This window comes from Mycteria americana, chromosome 2 (genome assembly GCF_035582795.1).
Source record: "Mycteria americana isolate JAX WOST 10 ecotype Jacksonville Zoo and Gardens chromosome 2, USCA_MyAme_1.0, whole genome shotgun sequence".
Lineage (NCBI taxonomy): Eukaryota > Metazoa > Chordata > Aves > Ciconiiformes > Ciconiidae > Mycteria > Mycteria americana.
The window spans coordinates 149,062,619-149,074,967 of record NC_134366.1 but is presented as its reverse complement, the minus strand read 5'-3'; the positions used below and the strand labels follow the sequence as shown (position 1 = coordinate 149,074,967).

Sequence of the window (12,349 nt, the reverse complement as noted above, 5' to 3'; positions counted from 1 at the left end):
TGGTAATGATCTTTCTCTTTGTTTTAGGGTTCATTTAATTGATAATACTTTTTTAAAACTTCAGACTCATTACCTAGAGCATTTCATGACTGCTTATCACCTTGATTCCATAATGGTTGAAAATTATAATTCAGAAGGCTTTAACAAAGTTATATTTAATTTTGTTTGTGATAAGAGTTGCTAAATCTGGAAGCCCGATAGAAGCAAAGTTGCCATAGCTCCGTGTCCCAAGGTCCAGCCAATAGTGAGGCCGAACATGTATTCCCACAGGCGTGCATATGTATGATACATATATACATATACACGTCTGGTAGCGTAGGCCAACACAGACAGAACACAGCGCTCATGCAAACACAAGCAATGCCAATGGATGCATCCTGTTCCCCTCTCTAGCTGATCAGGGTGAAAGCCTGTTTGTGGAAAATGAATATATGTATATCTATTTACAGATATACGCACACACACATACACAGAGAATATAGATCCCTCCAGTAACTGATCTTACACATTCTATTCAGTAGCTGGCTCCTTGGTTTGATGAACACCCCAGCTGCTGGCATGTGGGCATATGAACCACAAAGGCCCACAGCTCCCAGTCCAGTTCCTGGTACTCAGACCTGTGCTCCCACAGGTAAACACACTACAGGTCCCTCCCGTAATTGGTCTTAGACATTTGGTCTACTTAGTAGCTTGCTCCTGGATCCACTGGTCTCCCAGCTGCCTTGTGCACAAGAGATGCATACATACGAACATGTCTCTCTGGTAGCTAGACTTAGCAGTAGCCAACCCTGAGATGTCCTGGTCTCTCCAGTAACTCACTTGGACTTCCTGGTCCCTCCAAGTAGCCAAATCTCAGACCCTCTGCTCTCTCCAGTATCTGGCTCAGACTCATGGTTGCTCTGATGCTTGGCTCCCAAGCCTCTTATCCAACTTGCCAGCTAGTCCAGCTCAGTGTTTGCCAGCAGTCACACACTGTCGTAATGCACCCAGGCAGTATGCACGGGCTCTGGCCTCTCCGCTTGCTGGGACATCAGGTACCTGTGTGTGGTCCAGCTCCAGCTGCTGGCATGTATACTTCCAAACATGCTTATGCATGCAGAATAGAGTCTCTTCACCCAGGAAAATATTTAGAAGTGTAGTTTAATAAGAAGTTGGGACAGACTGTGGCAATAAGGTGCAGAGCATTGCTGGACAAGCATACTCACCAGTCACGTGTTTAAAGCTGGTCCCTTTTTGCCCTGTATTTTCCCATGCTTGTTCCTTCCTGAACCACCATCATCTGTCCCTTTTGCCTGTCTTTGTTTTTTTCCTTTAAAAATCTCATTATAAGCCTTATTGTATCTCCAAATGCTCCTCTAGCACCTTATGAGTTCCAGGCCCCAGTAGGCAGCAACCCCCTTTGTTCTGTAAGGTGCTCTGGAGAGCCCTTCCCATTGACTCTTCTTGTTGGGTTTCATCCCCAGAAAATGGGGGTTGATCAGTCCCCTGTGATAGCCCTAAGAGGACGCTGCCATTATCATGTTCTGTGACCCAGAGTATATGCACTCTGTTTGGCAGATCTAACGTGGGAAAATTGAGCCTCCTTGTATGTCTTATGAGCCTCTGGTCTTACAGCTTTTGTGTTTATCTGCTGCATGCTGTAACTTCCAGTTCTTCTGACGATGCTCATACTTGCAGAAAATTTTCAGTGTGTATGGGACAAGTTGTTTGAGTAGTCCTGCTTCCCTATAGGTACATCTCCAAAAGTTTGCATCTGCTGGTTCTGCCTAGCAGTGGACTTGAAAGATACCTGGTGGGTTTATTTCCAAAATAATCTTCCTGTGGCCTGGAGGGAAAATCAGTAGTCTTCCCAACAAAAAATGTTGTGAAGTGAAAAAGATACTAAATGCTTTTTCAATATCATGAATTCCGGGTGCAGCTGGTATGAGTTCTCTGTGATGACTTCAGAAAAATAACTGAAAGGTGATGGAGTGAGACTGGGTGAGCTGTTTCTGTTCATGTTGTGCTGCTACCTTTCTGAGTGACTGAACAAGCTATTTTGTGCCAAAGCCTTTCTATATCTGTAGAATGGGGCTAACCCTGCAAGTCTTTGTAAAGCTACGATGAAATGTGGTATAAAATAAGGATATCTAATGTCAATGTTAATTACGGTCATCAGGTTCACTGGTGATGCAAGCACTGTACTGTGAAAACAATCCTGCATTCGAGGCTCTGTTAAATCTCAAGTAATTTCTTAATAACTTAGATTTTTCCAAGACAGCTTCTGCCCTTTACGTCACTTTTGTCTGCTATTCATTACAGCTAATGTAGCAATTACGTAGATTGTGTAAACCATAACCTCCTTTGCAGTGTGAAATAAAAGTTGTTTTGTCAAAGCTGTTTTTGGTATGAAGTTCAGAAGTAATGGAAACCAGTTGTGAAAGCCAGAGTCAGTTTGGGTTTTTTATTATTATTAATATTGTAATGGAATTATATCTGACTGCCAGTCTTTTCAGCTAAAGAAGACTTCTCTGTTAAAGGGGCATTAAAATAATTTAAAGATTGAAAAAGTCTGTGTGTATGCATTATTTTGGTTTATTGTCTCCATATTGTTTAATGCAGATGATAAACCGTTTGTTAGCTTTATATCATGCTGAAAGCTGCTGTGTTTAGGTTTCCAGTGCAGCAGTGGAATGTGTAAATAAATACCCGGTTTCCATTGAAATTCTTGTGAAACACCTGTGGACTGGACAACTGCACTGTTGATAGAGCTAATCTTTCTGAAACCCAGCCCTGAAAATGTTGCGCATTCTTTCAAAAAAACTTATGTGACACATGGTGTCCATTTCCTGGAGTAGACAAGTAAGGATTTCATTAGATAGCATCAATCTAAAAATTATAGCATATCTAGCTTTAAAAAATACTTGCTTTTCTAGGCTTCTTTTCAAAATAAACTTTTTCCTAAAATTTCACTAATAAAAGTAAAGTGTAGGGGACTCTGAAATTCTACAAGATGAGATATTTCTAAAGATGTTTTAATAAGATTGTAGTAACTCTTGTTGAGCGAAACCTACCTATGTGTTGTAATTTTAAGACAGATTTGGTGATATCAGGGTTTGAACTGTAAGATATCGAACATGTTGTTCAACAGGCAGTTTACTAATTGTGATTATGAGTTGGAAAATGATGTATTTCCATAAATACATATCTTTGTAGGAAAATGAACTTTACTGCTTTGTGAATCAGTATTTGCTTGTTTTTAAGAAGCAAAGAGCATGGCAATCTCTTTGGTACCTTTGTTTTGTATTCAGAATATAGTAGTTGTTGACACAATGGATGTGTGGAGGGGAGGTAATTTATCTGACATTGTCATTGGTGCTTTTTCTCACATGCCTCTAGAGAATTCTATCAGATAAGTCTGAATGCTCTTTAAAAATGTAAGTCACTTTAACATTCCTAAACTATTTAACAGTAATTGAAAACAAAATCATACATTTGTTTGGAAGGATATTATTGCAGCTTTTAAAAGTTGGTTTCTACCTGTCTTCATTACATTCTGAGGGACCTATAAGCAAGAACAAAAAAACACAAATAATTTGAATTTGAAGAAAAAATGGACAGGCAGATCTCTGAATTATACTTAGTATCTCCTCAGTGTTGCTAGTAAGCGAGACTGGCCAGAACTGAGGTGTTTACCTATGGTGCCTTCTTCAACTTAATGTTTTTAATATATATATTTTTTTATTTATATAAAACATACATAATTTAATTTGTGCTTATTATCTGAGTTTACAGCTTGCTTTCTGTTGGCATTTTTAATCTAGGAGAATGTTGCTCTTTTTTCCTTTGGGCTTACTATATCGTTTGTGGAAATGAATAGCTCTTTCACCTGCATACCTAGACACAAGATTCTATTTGGACTGAGATTTCATCGTCTGAACCTGATGTAGGCGAACAGAAAAGCTGAATATAGAGTCCCATTCTGTTACAGCTCACCTCTTGTTTGGTTTTTGGTTCAGGAGTACTTTGTCTTTCATCCATCACTAACATCTGTTAATGCATCTTCCAAGGGGAACTTTGTCAGAAGTCATGCTCAAATACTATCTTTGAGCTAACAGTGCAGATTGTAACTGTATTTCATATCAGGGTTAATATGTTCACCCTATGTCTCTCGACAGATGTTTTTGAATGTTTTTCATGCCTATGATATTAACCGTATTTATTATTTACATATAGTTTTGAATACATTTTCTCTATCTTCTCTGGAATGTTAATGCATACTGGGTACATTGGTCTATAAGGTTTAGACTCTTTGCTCATTTAAATCAGTTTTATTTGCATAATAGGAATGTTTGTTGGCTCCTTCAGCTTTCTACAACATTGTTACAGGTTAGTCTGGTACCTCCTGTTGCTTGGTATGAATAAAAGCCCTCTTAACCAACTAATTTGAATATCATAAGAGAAAACTCACTTTTCATTCACTTATGACAGTAGCAATCAATTGCCTATCACTTTTAATCAGAGGATTAAAAATTATTTTCAGCATTTGTCACATTGTCTGATTTCAGTCTAACTGCCTACTTTTGGTTTCTAGCCAACGCAACTTTAAAAGCATTCAGGCCTGACATCTCATAATGAATCATATTATTGCTAGAATTACTTGAATATCTGCAAAAGTAGAAGTATTAATTGTGATTTCTGTTACTGCGTTCATTTCTATTATTGCACTTCACAGTTTGAACTGGAAAAGATATTCCAGTCAGGAGTAGTTTTACCATCTGTCTATTTTAGTGGTGGAGCTGCATGTATGGCTGCAGTTCAGCGAGCCCCTCAAATCTTTTTATAAAGAGTTGGTAAAGCAGTTAAGTCTTTGGGTAAAAGATATTGCATAAACATCTGTAGCTCTTAATAATAACTAAGTACACCTTAGTACAACTAAGGTGTTACTGGATGCCTAGTGTAAATAATTTATTACAGCATTGTTTGCAAGCTAGATTTTACAAGTTCGTAAATTCTGTTACAATTTCTTATTTGAAATAGTATCAAATTACTTTGCTAGCTCTTTGTGATTTAAAATTACCCCCTTCTCCCTGCAGTGCTATAGACAGAATAGTCTATAATAGCAAATAGACAAATGAATAGACAAGCTGTTTCTAAATTCAGGATAGTTTCTTTACTGTTTAGGTGTCATCTGTATCTGTTTGATCATTTCATCTCAGGAGATGGGGATTGGTTCAGAAAACTAGATTGATGTAAATGTATCAGAAGAGAAATTGTCTGTATCTCTGATCTGACACTGGTTCCAAAATTGTACATTTATATATCAACCAGGATAGGTATACATGCAAATTGTCACCTACTGGCCCAGTACCCCACTGCACAGCAGTCGATGTGTTGCAGGTAGACTTCTCACTGAGTCTTCTGTGATTATTTAGTGCTAGATGGTTTGCATTTTCTGGTCTGCAGCTTTGGGATGCTCTGGCATCTCCTCAGGATAACACCTTTTGCTTGGTGCTCTTCCTTGGGATGTGAGATGATGTCTTCTACTTTGCTGCTGGCATAAGACCTTCCCTAGCATTTCCCCAGCTGATTATGCATGCTCAGGTTTCCCCTTGGCTGTGGTCAGGCATTGTTTTCAGTTATGCATGGAGATGGTATGACAGCAAAGCAGGGAACAGCATTTTAGCAAAGTAACTTTACTACTGCAATCTTGAAGTGTTCAAAACTCTCAGGACTTTAAAAAAAAGAAAAAAAAGAGGAGGTTCTTTAGTCTGCTGTTGCATGTTCTCATGACTCTTCAGGATTTTTTTGGTTGTTTTTTGGGGGTTGGGTTTTGGTGTTTTTTTTTTGTTTTTTTTTTCCTCTTCTTATAGATTCATCACCTTCTGTGTGGTAGTGACCAGAACTATGTATGGAACAGAACGCTGTCCTGAAGGGCTTCTATTTCTGTGCTCAGAAGCACCAAATGCAGCAGCCGAGACTTCCCCACTTCTTTAGTTTTAAGGTCTGTCAGGGGAGAAACCCTTACTGGATTGTAGCAATAGTCAGATAACTTGGAGTCAGTTGCCATAGACTGAAAGCAAGCAAAAGAATATTGTATGCTTAGGTGATAGACTTGCCTATTGAAGTTCACGTTCCTAACCAGTGTTACTCATCTTGAACTTGGGCTGCCCACCTGCTGAGAGGTAAGATATGCTGTGGCAGTAGAATTAGCAACCAAGAGTGAGATAGGAAGAAGGAACTTACACCAGCTTCACCACCAAAGGCAACATATCGTATAACATTCAGCGACTGCAAAGCTGCTTTCCTGGACGGGGTAGCCATCTGCAATGCAGTATAATAGGCTGCTGTAAAACAAATCCAGACTTGCATAATTCTAGTGTGATATTTCCACAGTTAATACAACATAATTTATAATTTGATATGATCATATCTTGCTGTCATGTGAATAACTAGGCTTTATGTAATGGCTGATGATATAACCAGGATATTCACACATTTGAGAAAAGGGTAGTGAATTGATAGTGAAATATACTTTTCATTTGTCCTACTTAAGTGTGCTCTGATGTGTGTATTTGAACAAATGGAGATAATGAAGGAGAGGGGAAGGAAACTAGAAATCAGAAGGGTATTACATGGTCAGAAAATAAAGAAAAACAGAGTTATATTAGATGTAAGATATTCAACATTTTCCAAAATGTTGGAATGAAAGTTTTGCAGTAGTAACTTGCCTGTTGAATGGAACTGTCGTTGTTTCTTTACAATGAAAAATATATAAATTGCTAGGTTCTTTACCTTTGAGTAGTGATATATCTGCTATTGGAGAGAGATGTGTGCATGTAAATATAAGAATCTTTTATGCATTTTTCTTTAACTTGTTAAGTTATTGAAAATTAAAATTTGTAAACAAGCAAAAAAGACTTAAATCCTCTTTCTTGTGCAGAGACAGAGACCTAATGTTGAAACTGCAGATATAAAGGAAACTCCCCTTTCCAAGGGGTGGCAGGGGATGTGTTGGGAAGTGAACTTGCTATCCCAATATAATTATTATAATTTTTACCTCCCGGGAGTTGCATGCAAACACACGGCACATAGTCTGCAATATATAGAAAATGAAATTATGTAATAGTGTAACTTTAAAAATTAGGAATTTAGGAAATACTCTGTATAGGGACTATTTTCAAGGATTCAGGTTTAGCAGTAATAATTCTTTCAGTTTTCTCTTTGATTCTGAGGGAAGTTGTACCCATAGTTTCTTATTTTTTTTCTTGATTATCAAAATCTATTATCAGGCTCTGTGTGTGTAAGGAGTGAAGGTGGGCAAAAGAGAAATATATGGCTATTCTAAATTTCTTGGCTGTTTTTCTTTTCCACTCTCCCACCCTTTGGAAAGTCCTGGTTCGGGGTTTTTCTTCTCCCCCAGCCCTCCTGTCTCAAATTGATACAAAGGTGAATTTAAGGGAAGATGGAGAGAATGTCGCTCTCAGGTAGAGGGACAAGAAATGCCTTATTGAAGGGAACTTGAAGGTTTTTTTGAGCTATCATGAGTGTTATTACAGACTTGGCCTGGATCCCTTCAAAGATAGTTGCCAAATCTTTCTGTGGCTATGCTTATTGTTTGGATCCCCTTTGTTGCCATGCCAGCATAACTAGAGTTCAGTCCCAGCTTTTGGCTTTGGGCCTTAAGTCTTCCCCTGAAACAGAAGCTTTGTCACAATATGACTTTCCTAAAATCAGCAAGGTAGTGGTAAGATGGTTATCTCACTGTCCTCAAAATATCTGCTGAGCAAAATTAGAAGAATGGAGAAAGCTGCTGCTATGTCAAATGCAGGGAATAGTGTATGGGGAAGTATTTTGAGGTTAGTATTTAAAAGCATAATCTCCAAAATTTTCATATCTCTATGAAAAGATGGGAGAATTGCAGAAACTTGGCTTCTCTTACACCATTTCTTTTTCTAGAGCCTATCTTGCTAATGAGGATTTAAGAATTTAAGCAAAATATCCTGAGAAAATAATAATTTTAAATCTTTTCTGTATTTCCCAGCTGCTTCTGATAACTCATAAAAAAGCTTGTTGAAGAGAGGTTCAGAGAAGATACAAGCATGTATTAGGAACTGGACACATTTCTGAATTTGTAAAGAATGGTGCTCTTAGCTTTTCTTTTTTTAAGGACATGACTTATAAAGTGAAGAGCTAACTCATGGTGCTGTATAGTCACTTAGTATTATAATTTAGAGTCCTGTAGCTTTAAGCCAAACTTAGTTTGAAGGATGGTTACAGATCTGAATGTGTGGGCCCTGGAAGGTCAGACTGAGATGAAGATAAATTCTTTAAAATTTGGCATGGAGTGCATTTTAATTGTCTAATTTGAATATTTCCTGTTTCAGTGGCTAAATGTTGAGAGAATGCCTTACATCAGCAGAGGGCACAGAAGTGTAGTTAGGTTTTATGCTTGGAATTTTAGCTGATAAGAGCTCTGGAGTAGGCTATGTGTAATTCAGGCTAGTTCAATGAGTGGTGTAAAGGTAATAATTACATCATTAACTTCTGTGTTTTCTGTGCTTGTCAGGAGATACATGCACCCTTGTTCTTGCAGCAGTTGCAAGAACTGTTAGATGTTAGAAGTTAATACGTGCTAGATGGTGATCGCAGAAATAGATGCAGAAAAAAAGAGGTAAAGCTTCCCCTTGTTCTCCCCACCCCCAATGCAGGACAGTGGTTTAGAAATGTTTAGAAATTGTGCAGGAGAAAGGAAAGGAGTGGTCTGAGAGGTTCAGGTACAGCAAGGATAAGAACAAGACACTCCAAAATTCATGGTGCAAGTGTGATGAAGACGAGAAAAAAAATCAAGTGACATGAGAAAGCTATTTGAAACACAACTTAAATGATCTAAAAGTATTTCTAAAAAGTCTGGAGAGAATGTGTTTAAGCACTGTAACTTCCAGGTGAAGTTGTCTTGTAACTTTTGGCTCACTAAACTTTGTCATCCTCAACCCTCTCCATAATGAATAATGCCTGCAACCCTTAATTTTGGAGATTACCCATGAAACAACTGTCCCTATGAGAGACCTTTGGAGTTGAAAACTTTCTCACCCACCGTTTGCTGCAGCATGCTCTTAAGACAGGCAGATCAAATGACTTGGCACTGTCTTGCAGTCGTGTCAGTAAAGAGGACTATATGATGACCTAATGGAACTTTTGCAGCCCTTGCTACCTATAGACACCCTCAAGTCATCTTATGCAGCTGCCAAATTCATTTGCAAGAGTGAGCAACTGCCTCAATGCTTGCCAAATGTTTCTGCTGCTAGTATAGCCCAGTATATTCAGTGATGTGTAACATAGCCCATCCTAGCTGCTGAATCTTCTTACAGTTTCTCGTAAGCACAGGGGTATCAGGGTTTCACTTTGGCTTTGATTCAAATCTTGCAATTGTCCTCTTGTTCTTATGATTTTTCAGGCTCCTAGGTGATTGCAAATGCTACACCCAGGTCTCTGCAGCGCTAGTTTGCTTGCAGATTATTAAATAAGAACAGATGTCCTGCAGACCTATTCTGGGGCTACCACTTTGTGGGCAGAGCACCTTCACAGAGTTTAGCAATCCTTTATCTGTTGATTTGGTATTTTTTGCACTAGACAGTCCCAGCCTGAATCACTTAAGCCAGCGTCATTCCCTTCAACATTCAAGTTTGCTGTCTGATCCAAACTACATCTTTAAAGATACGTTCTTTCTGAGGGCATCCTTAATTATCTCAGATGTGTTTTGTCTTTGAATCATGTACCTTATAGTGATTGTTTTTTTGGGTTTTTTTGTTTGTTTGGTTTTTTTTTAAGTCTGTCATGGAGAGATTCTTCCTCAGTTCTGGAAAGGATCCTTCCTCTCCCTCCATCCAAGATGCTCCTCCAATTTAAGACATTCTCCTTTACAGGGTGTTCTGCCTCATAATGTACCTAAATTTACATGGGCCACTTGATGCAGTTATTGGCCATGATACAAATCAGTCACTTGTAAAATTTAGGCCCATTGAGCTTTTTCAGCAATTCATAGTCATTTGGCTACTTTAATCCCTGACTATATTATAGCTGTGATTCATTCATCTCTTGATAGCTCTCCAGGATGCACTATTTGTATCATTTTTTTGGTATTATTTCTAGACTTTTCCACAGCAAAAACCTGAACTTACCTGTTACCTGTAGTTTTGAGTCTTATTTCCCAACTGTTGAAGTTCTGCAACCTTAGCGAGGGGCTATTGCTTGGTTTTTGAATAATCATGCTAATTTTCCTTTCCCTAGAAAAATAATCTTACCTCACAGCTCCCATTTTTCATGAACTTCCAGATACGAAGATTTCATCCACTTGAAAACTGGGTTTTTAAATATTAACATTTAAATTGGGAAGCATCTTTTTTTTTTTTTAAAGGAAAGAATCAAGCAAATTAAAAAAAAATGCTGAATCCAAGACTTTTTTCTTTTCAGAATTCTAAATAGATTAGTGAATTCCACCTTGAAAATAAGAAGGAAAAATGAGCTGTACCTTCCACATAGGATTAAAACAGGAAGTATAGAAGGCAGTGAAGTGATGTCATGGGTGCATATATGACTATCTTCTTCAGCAGTGTCCAGAATTTCCTCCCCGCTACCTGTGGTTTGCTGTCCCCTCAGTTATGCTAATTACAAGTTTTTGCAGGATGCGTTGCAAACCATATTGCTAAAATGATCCAGATAGAGTCTGAAGAAGCTTTTTCAACGTATTCTTTTGTGTGAGTTATTTGTCCTGTGGCATACTGGATCAGGGAACTGCTGGTGGTTAAAACTAACCCAGCGCAGAAGAAAATGATTAATTTGCAGACAAATCAGTTCCCTGATCTGACTTGCTCAGAAGATTTGTGAGTGCTCATGTCAGCACAGTGAAGGGGCAGGAACATGACAGGGTTGGGGGGAGGCAGAAATTCCTGTTTTGGCAATATCCCACATTTATGTTGACTTAAACCAATTATTAAACTCTATGCTTGCCAAAAAAAAAAAATTTGATTAGTCTGTAGCTGGATCATCTCCCTGAACTGGCTGTGCACTGTGTTGCATAAGTGCTAGTGTTGGTGGAAGGTGCAGGATGAAGGATGGACTGCGGCAACATTTCTGGTTTTGTAATTGTCTTGGAACTACACCTATTGTTTTAGCTCAAAGTCTGTACGTAACATTAATATCTAGGCTTCTCACCTTCTGTGATTTCTCATCCAAGTACTGATATGACCTTAGGCTGATGAGCAGAGCTATTTTAAAAAGGGTTGGGGGGGAGGAAGAAGGAAAAATTCTTGGTTGGCAGCCAGCTTCATTTTTACAAGGGTTATTTTACACTCCTGCAGAACAATATGTAATTCAGACTGATTCCTTCAGGCACTTGCTCAAAAGAAATCTTTGTAGCGGTATTTTGCTATAATTGCATTAGTGTGGAAACTTGGTCTCTCTAGCAACATTAAACAGTAAGGTGGTAAAGTAATGCAAGTTTAAATAGGTCTATATTAGGAGTTGCTGCACCTGGTAGCCCAGTATAGAGGAGACTGCTGCAGCTCCTTGTGGCCAGGTCCAGCCCACAGAGAGGCTGAGGATGTATTCCCAAGAGGCACACGTGTACACACTAGATGTGTATATATGGCCAGCCATACAGAAAACACAGTACTCGTGCAAACACAAGGAGCATCAATGGTCTCATCCTTTCCCTTCATTGGTGGACTGGGATGAAAGCCTGTTTGTGGAAAATACATACGTATACAATACAGATCCCTCCAGCAAGTGGCCTTAGACTCTTACTCTGCTCAGTAGCTGGTCCTTGGATCCCCTGGTCTCCCAGTTGCCTCACAAACCTGCACTGTGTCTCTCTGGCAGCTGGTCTGGATTTATGACTTTACCAGTGGCCAGTGCCTAGGTGTCCTGGTCCCTCCAGTACCCAAGTCTCAGACCTTCTGATCTCTCCAGTCTCTGGCCCAGACTCATGGTTGCTCCAATTCTTGGCTCCCAAGCCTCTTACCTAACTCGCTGGCTAGTCCAGCTTGGTGTTTGCCAGTGGTCACACACTGACATGGGTACCCAGGCAGTATGCGTGGGCTCCAGCCTCTCTGCTCGCTGGCGCCCCAAGCACCCAGGCCTCTCTGACCTGTGGTACAACTCCAGTTGCTGGCATGTATGCATCCATGCAGTCACGCATGCAGAGTAGCGATTCCCCTCACCCAGGAAAATAGTTCGGGTGTAGTTTAACAAGAAGATAGGACAAACTGTAGTGATCAGGTGCAGGTCATGGCTGCACAACTGTACTGCGCAGCCACCTGTTGACATGCACCTGGCCCCTTTTATCCCTTTTTTCCCCCAGTATTTTCCT

General features: G+C 39.3%; 1 protein-coding gene across 1 annotated transcript in view; it reads left to right on the top strand.

Moving 5' to 3' along the window:
- Positions 1-12,349, top strand: part of RAD54B (RAD54 homolog B) — a 68,947-nt gene that overhangs the window by 5,275 nt on the left and 51,323 nt on the right. The gene's annotated exons all lie outside the window — the stretch shown is intronic.